Source organism: Balaenoptera ricei, chromosome 1, assembly GCF_028023285.1.
Source record: "Balaenoptera ricei isolate mBalRic1 chromosome 1, mBalRic1.hap2, whole genome shotgun sequence".
Lineage (NCBI taxonomy): Eukaryota > Metazoa > Chordata > Mammalia > Artiodactyla > Balaenopteridae > Balaenoptera > Balaenoptera ricei.
Genome location: NC_082639.1, coordinates 164,967,382 through 164,979,834, shown reverse-complemented (window position 1 = coordinate 164,979,834; position 12,453 = coordinate 164,967,382). Strand labels below are relative to the sequence as shown.

Sequence of the window (12,453 nt, the reverse complement as noted above, 5' to 3'; positions counted from 1 at the left end):
ATCTTTTAAATAAAATCTGAACTGGTGATGTCTAAAAATTTTTTTGGTATGTATTTTTTTGATTTAGCATCTTGCACTTCCTCTATTTATTTGGCTTTCAGGTTTACAGAGTAATTACAGCTTTTTTTTTTTTTTTAAATAAATTTATTTATTGATTGATTTTTGTGTGTGTTGGGTCTTCGTTTCTGTGTGAGGGCTTTCTCTAGTTGTGGCGAGCGGGGGCCACTCTTCATCGCGGTGCGCGGGCCTCTCACTATCGCGGCCTCTCTTGTTGCGGAGCACGGGCTCCAGACGCGCAGGCTCAGTAGTTGTGGCTCATGGGCCTAGTTGCTCCGTGGCATGTGGGATCTTCCCGGACCAGGGCTCGAACCCGTGTCCCCTGCATCGGCAGGCAGATTCTCAACCACTGCGCCACCAGGGAAGCCCTAATTACAGCTTTGAATGAAACTGGTCATCTGTGGTTCAGAGTGGTCTAAAAGTAAATAGGATGTTTGAAATTCAGCTTATAGTTTAACTTGGTCAGGTGAGTGTAGCTAGTGTCATCTATTTAATTTAAATACTGGTGTAACAAAAACTTTATTGAAAAATATCATCTACCCGTAAAAGAATTCAGACTAATGGTAGTAAAGATGATCCAAGATCTCAGAAAAAGAATGGAGGCATGGCTTGAGAAGATACAAAATCCTAGATGAACTAAGGAACAAACAGATGAACAATACAATATCTGAAATAAAAAATACACTAGAAGGAAACAGTAGCAGAATAAGTGAGCAGAGGAATGGATAAGTGAGCTGGAAGACAGAATGGTGGAAATCACTGTTGTAGAACAGAATAAAGAAAAAAGAGTGAAAAGAAATGAAGACAGCCTGAGACTGCTGGGACAATGTCAAATGCACGAACATTTGCATTATAGGGGTCCCAGAAGGAGAAGAGATAGAGAAAGGACCTGAGAAAATACTGGAAGAGATAATAGCTGAAAACTTCGCAAACATGGGAAAGGAAACAGTCACCCAAGTCCAGGAAGTGTAGAGAGTCCCAGGCAGGATAAACCCAAGGAGGAACACGCCAAGACACATAGTAATCAAATTGAGAAAAATTAAATACAAAGAAAAAATATTAAAAGCAACAAGGGAGGAGCAACAGATAACATACAAGGGAACTCCCATAAGGTTATCAGCTGATTTCTCAGCAGAAACTCTGCAGGTCAGAAGGCAGTGGCATGATATGTGTAAAGTGATGAAAGGGAAGAACCTACAACCAAGGATACTCTACCCAGCAAAGCTCTCATTCAGATTCGACAGAGAAATCAAAAGCTTTACAGACAAGCAAAAGCTAAGATAATTCAGCACCACCAGACCAGCTTTGCAACAAATGTTAAAGAAACTTCTCTAGGCAGAAAAGAAAAGGCCAAAACTAGAGACGAAAAAATTCCATATGGAAAAGCTCTTTGGTAAATGCAAACACACAGTAAAGGTAGGAAATTATCCACACACAAATATGATATCAAAACCAGGAATTGCGAGAAGAGAGCACAAATGCAGGAGATTGGAAATGCATTTGAAGTTGAAAGACCAGCAACTTAAAACAATCTTGTTTATATATAGAATGTTATATCAAAACCTCATGATAACCACAAATCAAAAGTCTACGATAGATACACACACAAAAAAGAAAAAGGAATCCAAACACAACACTAAAATTAGTCATCAACTCACAAGGGAAGAGAACAAAAGAGTAAGGGAAGAAAAAAGACCTACAAAAACAAACCCCAAACAGTTAATGAAATGGCATTAAGAACACACATATTGATAACTACCTTAAACGTAAACGGATTAAATGCTCCAACCAAAAGACATAGACTGGCCGAATGGATACAAAAGCAAGACCCATATATATGCTATCTACAAGAGACCCACTTCAGATCTAGGAAAACATACAAACTGAAAGTGACAGGATGGAAAAAGATATTCCATGCAAATGGAAATCAAAAAAAAGCTGGAGTAGCAATACTCATATCAGACAAAATAGACTTTAAAGACAAGAGACAAGAAGGACACTACCTAGTGATCAAGGGATCAATCCAAGAAGAAGATATAACAATTGATAATATATATGCACCCAACACAGGAGCACCTCAATATATAAGGCAAATACAGCCATAAAAGGAGAAATTGACAGTAACACAATAATAGTGGTGGGCTTTAATACCCCACTTTCATCAGTGGACAGATCATCCAGACAGAAAATCAATAAGGAAACACAGGCCTTAAATGACACATTAGACCAGATGGACTTAACTGATATTTATACAGCATTCTATCCAAAAGCAGCAGATTACACATTCTTCTCAATTGCAAATGGAACATTCTCCAGGATTATTCACATGCTGGGGCACAAAGTGAGCCTTGGAAAATTCAAGAAAATTGAAATTATATCAAGCATCTCTTCTGACAACAATGGTATGAGATTAGAAATCAACTACAAGAAAAAAAAAGTGTAAAAAAAACAAACACATGGAGGCTAAACAATATCCTACTAAACAACCAATAGATCACTGAAGAAATCAAATAGAAAATCAAAAAATACCTAGAGACAAATGAAAACAAAAGCATGACGATCCAAAACCTATGGGACACAGTAAAAGCAGTTCTAAGAGGGAAGTTTATAGCAATACACTCTTACCTCAGGAAACAAGAAAAATCTCTAATAAGCAACCTAGCCTTATGCCTAAAGCAACTAGAGAAAGAATAACAAAACCCAAAGCTAGTAGAAGGAAAGAAATCATAAAGATCAGAGCAGAAATAAATGAAATAGAGACAAAGACAATAATAGATCAGTGAAACTAAAAGCTGGTTCTTTGAAAAGGTGAACAAAATTAATAAACCTTTAGCTAGACTCATCAAGAAAAAAAGGGAGAGAGCTCAAATCAATAAAGTTAGAAATGAAAAAGGAGAAGTTACAATGGACACCAAAGAAATACAAAGGATCTTAAGAGACTACTAGAAGCAACTATATGCCAAAGAAATGGATAACCTAGAAGAAATGGACAAATTATTAGAAAGGTACAGTCTCCTAAGACTGAACCAGGAAGAAACAGAAAATATGACCAGACCAATCACAAGTACTGAAATTGAAACTGTTTTAAAAATTCCCAACAAGCAAAAGTCCAGGACTAGATGCCTTCACAGACAAATTCTATCAAACATTTAGAGAAGAGTTAACACGTATCCTTCTGAAACTATTCCAAAAAGTTGCAGAGGACGGAACACTCCCAAACTCATTCTAACTCATCATCCTGATATCAGAACCAGACAAAGAGACCACACACACACACACAAAATTACAGCCCAATATCACTGATGAACATAGATGCAAAAATCCTCAACAGAAATACTAGCAATCCAAATCTGACAATACATTAAAAGGATTATACACCATGAACAAGTGGGATTTATCCAAGGGATGCAAGGATTTTTCAGTGTCCTCAAATCAGTTAGTATGATATACCACATCAACAAATTGAAGAATAAAAACCATATGATCATCTCAATAGATGCAGAAAAAGCTTTTGACAAGATTCAACACCCATTTATGATAAAAACTCTGTAGAAAGTGGGCCTAGAGGGAACGTACCTCAACATAATAAAGGCCTTATATGACAAACCTACAGCTAACATCATACTCAATGGTGAAAAACAAAGCATTTCCTCACAGATCAGGAACAAGACAAGGATGTCCACTTTCACTACTGCAATTCAACATAGTTTTGGAAGTCCTAGGCAGGGCAATCAGAGAAGAAAAAGAAATAAAAGGAATCCAGATTTGAAAAGAAGAAATAAAACTGTCACTCTTCGCAGACAACATGATACTATATATAGAGAATCCTAAAGATGCCACCAGAAAAGTACTAGAGCTCTTCAGTGAATTTGGTAAAGTTGCAGGATACAAAATTTGTACACAGAACTATGTTGCATTTCTATACATTAACATCAAAAGATCAGAAAGAGAAATTAATGAAACAGTCCCATTTACCGTCACATCAAAATAAATAAAATGCCTAGGAATGAACTTACCTAAGGAGGCAAAAGACCTGTACACCAAAAACTGTAAGATGCTGATGAAAGAAATCAAAGATGACACAAATAGATGGAGAGATATACCATGTTCTTGGATTGGAAGAACCAATATTGTCAAAATGACTATAGTACCCAAGGCAATCAACAGATTCAATACAATCCCTATCAAACTACCATTTTTTTACCAAACTAGAACAAAAAAATCTTAACACATCATAGACCGGAGACATATCAGTACGTGTTTTGTTACTGGAACGTTATTGACTGGAGATGTATCAATACGTTTTTAGAGAGTAATACAATTAATATCACTGGGCGAAGTTGTTAGAAGCCTAAAGTTGATCAAGGGTTCATTTTACAACTTAACGATTGTTGTTAGCATTTACATTTTGCTCTGTTAGGTTTTTGTTCTAACCTTGTGTATATTATCAACATAAGTTCATTACCATAAAATTTTCAAAAATGAAGGATCGTGAAATTTTGAGTGAAGAAGAATTTGTGGGTGAATTTCATGCACCGAAATTTCTCTGATTGTCCAAGTGTCATATATACTACTGTCTCAGAAGATGATAGTTCTTCAGAATATAATTCTGATTCAGACAATGTGAATATTAGACCAACAAAAAGATAAAAAACCTTAGCAGTTGATTCTGATTCGGAAAGTGAAAATGAAACCCACTGTGCTGGAGAATGCTCCTTTGCTTTGACAGAAGTGGATTGAAGATAACATTTCATGAAAATTAGAAGACTTTACAGGTGTGTCAGGTGTAAGTATTGAATGTAATAACCTGCAAAGTGTTAGTGAAATAATTAATTTTTGGTAAGGACTTTTTCAAGTTGGTCGCTTCTCAAACAAAGCTGTATCACGAACAGAATGAAAAATCATATAAGAAGTATGAGAAGGCTTTAAAATGGACTGATGTAACCAATAGTGACATGAAGAAGTTTCTTGGATTAATAATTCTGATGGGACAAATAAAGTCACACTGGAAAGAATATTGGTTGATTGATCCCTTACTTGAAACACCTATCTTTCCAAAGATTATGATGAGAAGAAGTTTGGAACAAATAATGATATTTCTTCACTTTAATGGTAGCTTGGAAACTCCGCTTCCTGCAGACAGAATTTCAAAAGTTAAACCTCTTCTGGATTATTTTCCATCTGTGTACCCAAACAAGAGCCATCATTTGTGGAGAGGATGACTCAGATTCAAAACCTGTAATCCCAGAAAATGTACAAAATATGGAATTTCGGTCAGGATGGATAGCAAATGCGAAACTGATATATATTGCAAACTTGAGATTTACACAGGTGAAGGAAAGAAATTGCAAGAAACAATATTATCAGTCCTACAACCTTATCTTGGTTCATGGCACCATATTTACCAAGACAGTTATTACAACAGTGTGTCCACATCTGAAATGCTGTTGAAAAATAAAACCAGAGTTTGTGGGACTATAAGAGAGAATCCTGGTCTACCAAACCAGTTAAAGGAGAAATCTAAAAATCTACAGAGGGGAGAAATGACATTCCCACGGAAGGGAGATGTGATTCTTGTATGGAAAGACAAGAGGTTAGTCCACCTGTTAACAATGATTCGTGACACTTCCATAGCATCTACAGGAAAGGAAGACAGGAGGACTGGTCATCAGATAACTAAGCCCACTTGTATATTAGAGTATAATAAATATATGAAAGGAGTTGATTGATCAATATTTGGCAAACTTCAGTATCCTCCAGAAAACTTGAAAATGATATAAGAAAGTGGGTTTCTATTTGAGTAATTGTGGTTTATTTAATGCATTTAAAATTTATTGTAGCCTTAACGCACAGAGTAGAATGACTTACAAGCAATTTTTGTTAGCAGTAGCTAGAGAATGTGTAACTGACTATTCTGGTGAATGTAGTGGTAGTACTGCACCTGGTCCTTCTTGTGGCAGTTTTAAAAGAGCCGCCCACAAAGACCCACCTTGTTGACTATCAGGTAAAAGAAAAGAACATATTCTAGAGAAAATAATACCCACAGGACTAAAAAATGCTGCCAGAAAGTGTAGATTCTGCTCTTCCAGGGGAAAGCGCAGTGAAACATGGTATATTTCTAGTAGATGTTCTGTTCCTCTGCACAGAAGTGACTGCTATACTGTGTATCACACTTGAACGAAGTACTAGAATAGTAAGATATGTACAAAGTTTCAAATAAATACATTAAGTGCAAAAAAGTTGTCGATATTTACTCAAATGCAGGTGTTTAAATATTCACTTAGATAACAAATCACTGGCCCCAGGCATTAGTTTCTACCAAAATCCCCCAGTCAATAATGTGTTAAAATTTGTATGGAGACACAAAAGACCCCGGATAGCCAAAGCAATAATTTTTTAAAATATTTTTTGGCTGTGCTGGGTCTTAGTCACGGCATGCGGGATCTTCGTTGCCATGTGTGAGATCTTTGTTGTGGCATGCAGGATCTTTTTTAGTTGCAGCATGCCGGATCTTCATTGCGGCACACGGGATCTAGTTTCCTGACTAGAGATTCAACCGGGGCCCCCTGCATTGGGAGCATGGAGTCTTAACCACTAGACTACCAGGGAAGGCCTGCCAAAGCAATCTTGAGAAAGAAAAAGGAAGCCTGAGGAATCAGGCTTCCTGAGTTCAGACTATACTACAAAGCTACAGTCATCAAAATAGTATGTTACTGCACAAAAACAGAAAGATAGATCAATGAAACAGGATAGAAAACTCACAAATAAATGCATGTGCCTGTGGTCAATTAATCTATGACAAAGGAGGCAAGAGTATACAATGGAGAAAAGATAGTCTCTTAAATAAGTGGTGCTGGGAAAACTGGACAGCTACATGTAAAAGAATGAAATTAGAACACTCCCTAACACCATACACAAAAATAAACTCAGAATTGATTAAAGACTTAAATGTAAGATGAGATACTGTAAAAGTCTTAGAGGAAAACATAGGAAGAACACTCTTTGACATAAACCACAGCAAGATCTCTTTCGATCCTTCGCCCAGAATGATGGAAAGAAAAACAAACAAATGGAACGTAATTATACTCAAAAGCTTTTGCACAGCAAAGCAAACCATAGACACAACTAAATGACAACCCACGGAATGGGAGAAAATATTTTCAAATGTTGTGACTGACAAAGGATTAATCTCCAAAATTTACAAACAGCACATGCAGCTCAATATCAAAAAAAAACCCAATCAAAAAACTGGCCAAAGACCTAAATAGACGTTTCTCCAAAGAAGACATACAGATGGCCAGGAGGCACATGAAAAGATTCTCAACATCACTAAGTATTAGAGAAATGCAAATCAAAACTACAATGAGATACCACCTCACACCAGTCAGAATGTTCATCATTAAAAAGTCTACAAACAATAGATGCTGGAGAGGGTATGGAGAAAAGGGAACCCTCCTACACTGTTGGTGGGAACATAAATTGGTACAAGCACTATGGAGAACAGTATGGAGGGTTCTTTCAAAACTAAGAATAGAGCTACCATATGATCCAGCAATCCCACTCCTGGATATATATTCAGAGAAAACCATGGTTTGAAAGGATACATTTGCCCCAATGTTCATTGCAATGCTGTTTACAATAGCCAAACATGGAAGCAGCCTAAATGTTCATTGACAGATGAATGGATAAAGAAGATGTGGTACATATATACAATGGAATATTACTCAACCATTAAAAAGAATGAAAAATGCCATTTGTAGCAACATGGATGGACCTGGGTATTACCACACTAAGTGAAGTAAGTCATTCTGAGAAAGTCAAATATCATATGATATCACTTATATGCGGAATCTAAAAAAAATGATACAAATGAACTTATTTACAAAACAGAAACACTCACAGACTTAGAGAATGAATTTATGGTTACCAGAGGGAACAGATGGGGTTGGGGGGAGGGATAGATTGGGAGTTTGGGATTGACATGTACACAGTACTAAATTTAAAATAGATAACCAATAAGGACCTACTATAAGAGAACTCAGCTCAATATTCTGTAATAATCTGTGGGAAAAGAATTTGAAAAAGAATATATACTTATGTGTATAACTGAATCACTTTGCTGTACACCTGTAACTAACACATCATTGTTAATCAACTATGCTCCAATATAAAATAAAATTTTTTTGAAAAAAGAAAAATATCATGGGTTATGATATAATAAAAGCTAGCTACCTGACATTTTATCTAAGGATGCTTGCTTTATTCCTGCATATTAAATTGTTCCAGAAGTCATAGATAATCATTTGGTCAATAGCTTTTTAGAATCTCTATCCAAAATTTCTACTTAAAAAAAAAATTAAATTGTCCTACCTTGAGTTAGGAATCTTTACATAATAAAAAGGAAAATATTCTTCTAAAGAAGTATTGGCCAACCTATTTATTAACCCTGTCCCTTTTAAGAATTCTCTTCAAAATAAGTGTTTTTAAACATGCACCATGTCCTGAAAACTTTCATGGCATATTTTTCTTCATTTTAGAGAGAACTGTATGATGTGTTCATGTTTCCATATTATGGCTAACATGAAAGAACCCAAAGTGTTTCTGTTTACTGGCTCAGCTATTTTAATATGGTAATTTAAAGTTTCAACTGCTTTGAGTTTGGATTCAGCTCTTTAATTATATCTGTTTATGCACAGCAGTAAACCCTGAGGCATTGTGGTAGAATATTCTCTTCTCCTGATGTTGACTCGACTGTCACTTGAATATTGTGGACTGCCTTTTGGTAGCCACTTCTCTCTTCTATAGTTTCAGTCTAATAGGTATTATTTGGAAGTTGGATTGATTTACAGAGTATTTCACACTGAAACCTGTAAACATATAGGTTTATTTCTATTCTTCATGTCCATAATTACATGTAACATTTTTGTTGAGCTAGAGGTTTCAGGAGGACCTGATTAAAACCTTTATACCATTAGTGGAATATTACTTTATAATTACACAGAATGATTAAAAATAGAGCTTGGTATGTGCTGTAAGCTTGTAGAGTTTCTTACTCATTTTTCTTACTTACTATGCCCAGAATCTGGTGCTTTTCCCATAATTGGCATTTCATTTATGTTGCTGATTCATGAATACTTAGCATATTTAGTCAAAACAAGCTTGTTGTGAATAACTGTGTCATTTTATTATTATTTTAATATTTTCCCAAAACAATTATATGCATAAATACAAATATTTTATTCTTTTCTAAACGTTACTTTTTAACGTCTGCTTGGGAATGGTAATTAATCACTTTTATTTTCCTTTTCGTAAATTGCAGTAATTAATAACCACTTAGAATCTCATATGTAGTATTTTAAATAGCTTTTACATTTATAGCATTAAGAAGTTCTTTAGATTATAGCATTTAAACTTCATTTAGGTGTAGTGTTGAAAATATGCTTCTTTTAAAGTTTACTTTAATTCCTTATAGTGCTTTTAAAGATGAGAAAATCTTGGGGCTTAATGTACTTTGTCTTGGGTAATAATAGCTGATGGTGTGTAATAGAGGCTAGATTTGAATCTGGTATTCTAAAGTCTATTATCTTAATTATCTTGACATCACCACAATGGAAAACTTAAGTAAAACTGAAATAGGTGAACCTTAGAGTGGGCATTCTTTCTTTCCTTTTCTGTTCTTCCTGTGTCCCTTTACTCCATGGTTCACTCTCGAGTATTTCTGTCAGGACTCTCCCTCTTTTTAAGTGTCTGTTCTCCATTCTTTACATTAAAAGCCAATTGGCAGGAATTCCCTGGTGGTCCAGTGGTTAAGACTCTGTGCTTCCACTGCAGGGGCCACGGGTTCGATGATCCCTGATTGGGGGACTGAGTTCCCACAAGGCACGTGGCAAGGCCAAAACAAAAACAAAAACAAAAAAAACACCAGTGGGTCAGTTACTCAATCATCAGGTATTTACTCTGTACCCTTATGTGCTGTCACTGCTGTAGGTGCTGTGAGGAAGAGTCGTACACATAATTCCTAACTTTTAAGTAATTCATCTAGCTAGGACATCAAATTAACATTAATTAAATGTCTGCAAGACAGTATAGTGAACCAATGGCTGGAAGCTTGATAGGAATTTTATAAAGAAGGAAACAGGAAGGAACAATGGGCTTCAAAGAGAATCAGATTGAGTCTGTACCTTACAGGCAGAGTAAGTTGGGGGAAATTATGTGGTTCTTTATTGGTGTAAATTAGTATAATATCTTTGGTATTTTAAAACTTTTGTATTTCAAACAAAAAATATAAATTGGCATACTATATTTGATTTTTTTAACATTCATATTTCAGAAAGTGTGTAACATTGTTAAGTACTTAACTGTGAAACGATGGATTTTATGATCTATTGATTCTATTACCTTTCCATTATTTTACATACCACCAGGTTCTCACTTCTCTCCTTACCCATTTTTAGTTCCTTAGTTGATTATCTAAACCACTCCCTTGTCTTGCATCCTGTATTCTGTTTCACTTTCTTGCATTTTCAAACTTACTTAGTTAAATTATAGCTTTGCTTAAATACAATCCTTTGTATTCCCCATCTGCACTCATGTAACTGAAGTTATCTGGGGAAAACTATACAACCATGATCCCTGGTGGTACTTTAAATTGTTAATCATTAAATTCCACTGGACCCTTAATGCTGTTTAGCAGTCATGGATATTTCCCTAGTCTGTTTGCTCCTAGAAGGCTATTATATATCTTCTCTTTTCTCAAAACCCCAGTGCATCCTCTTCCAACCTTATTCTTAAGGATGGCTTTACATCCTAATTCATTGAAAAAGTAGAAGCAATGAGCAAATAATTTCTACCAGCTCTGGGCTCCTTTACCCTATCTTCTCTCCTGTTGCATCACTAAACTCTCTATACTCCTGACTACAGCCAGCCCTCTACTTGTTCAGTGAATCCTATCCCTTTTTGACTATATAAGGAAGTTGCTCCAGAAATTTTCTCCTCTTTCCTGTATCATCAAAATTACCTTCTTGTTGGATTATTACTGTCAGAATTCACTCACTTGGAAAATACTTATCGAGTGCTATATGTTAGTTCTCGGTGCTAACAATATATTAGTAGAGCTTATATTCTAGTTGAAGAAACAGACAGTAAATAAGAAAGATCTTAAGTTAGTCATCTCATATGTACAAAGATGGAAACATGCTATGGGAAATAAAAAGTAAAGCAGGTAAGAGGAGTTGGGGAGTCCTGGGTAAAGGATGCAGATTTCAGTACTGAGTGGCATGGTTGAGGTAGGCTTCAATGTGAAGGTTAGAATTGATTTAAGACTTGAAGGAAGTGAGGAGTTAACTGTGGGGTTGTGTGAGGGGAAGAATGCCTGGCAGAAGGCACAACTAGACAAAAGGCCCTAAAGAGAGAGAGTGCAGTGCATTTCCTCAACAATACTGTCTGCTGCAGTGTCAGCAGACAGCCCTATCCTATTTTCTCTTGTTGTCCAATACCAGATATCCTTTGGAGTGTAGCTCAGGTGCACACCTAATAATAGCAGCTAACATTTATTGAAAACTTACTGTGTCACACACTACGCTAAGTATTACAATTACGTATTATTAATCCCTACATCAATTTTATGATGTAGGTACTCTTACTGCTTCCCATTTAATACTTGAAGACCAGAGAAGTTAATTGACTTGTCTAAGCTTGCATCGTTAATGGTAGGAAAAAAAGTTGAATCCAGGCACAGTAGTGTTGAAATCCATACTTTTAGCCACTATGCTATATGTTCCTTTTCTTTGAAGTCTTCCTAGATATAGATAATTGCTGATAGAATTTATCACTTCTGACTGACTGGCTCTAGGTGCTATAGATTACTAAGAGTTTTAGGGGGTGCATACTGTCAAAGGCTTATAATCTAGGTAGGGATAAGGATACCTTCTTAAAAATGATAAATAGTAATATAAGGTACTCTATGCTAAGTGAAAAATGAGGGGTACAATAATAAATAATGAGAATGTAGAGTGGAGAACGTAGTGAGAATGTTATGAGAATATAGCTTGGAGAATGGTCAGTCTAGGACCAGGTTGTTATAAAAAGCTTCATGGAAGGAGTAGAATTTGATCGGGACTTAAAGGACAGGTATTCTTTTGGCTGTTGGGGATTACATATGGTTAGGGGTAAAATAAATGGAAAACATTCCAAATAGTAATATTAGCTGGATCAAAGATATAGATAGAGGAAAGAGCAAGATGCATTTAAGGAAAGTTTAATAGTCCAATTTGGCTGGTTAATAGAGCATGTGACTAGAATGGGTGATGGATTGGAAAGGAATACTGAAATCAGGTTGTGAACAAACAGCCTTGAGTGGAGATCCATAGAAATCTGTTAGGTTGCAGTGGTTTGTTT

General features: G+C 35.8%; 1 protein-coding gene across 5 annotated transcripts in view; it reads left to right on the top strand.

Moving 5' to 3' along the window:
* Positions 1 to 12,453, top strand: part of AKT3 (AKT serine/threonine kinase 3) — a 386,660-nt gene that overhangs the window by 168,303 nt on the left and 205,904 nt on the right. The gene's annotated exons all lie outside the window — the stretch shown is intronic.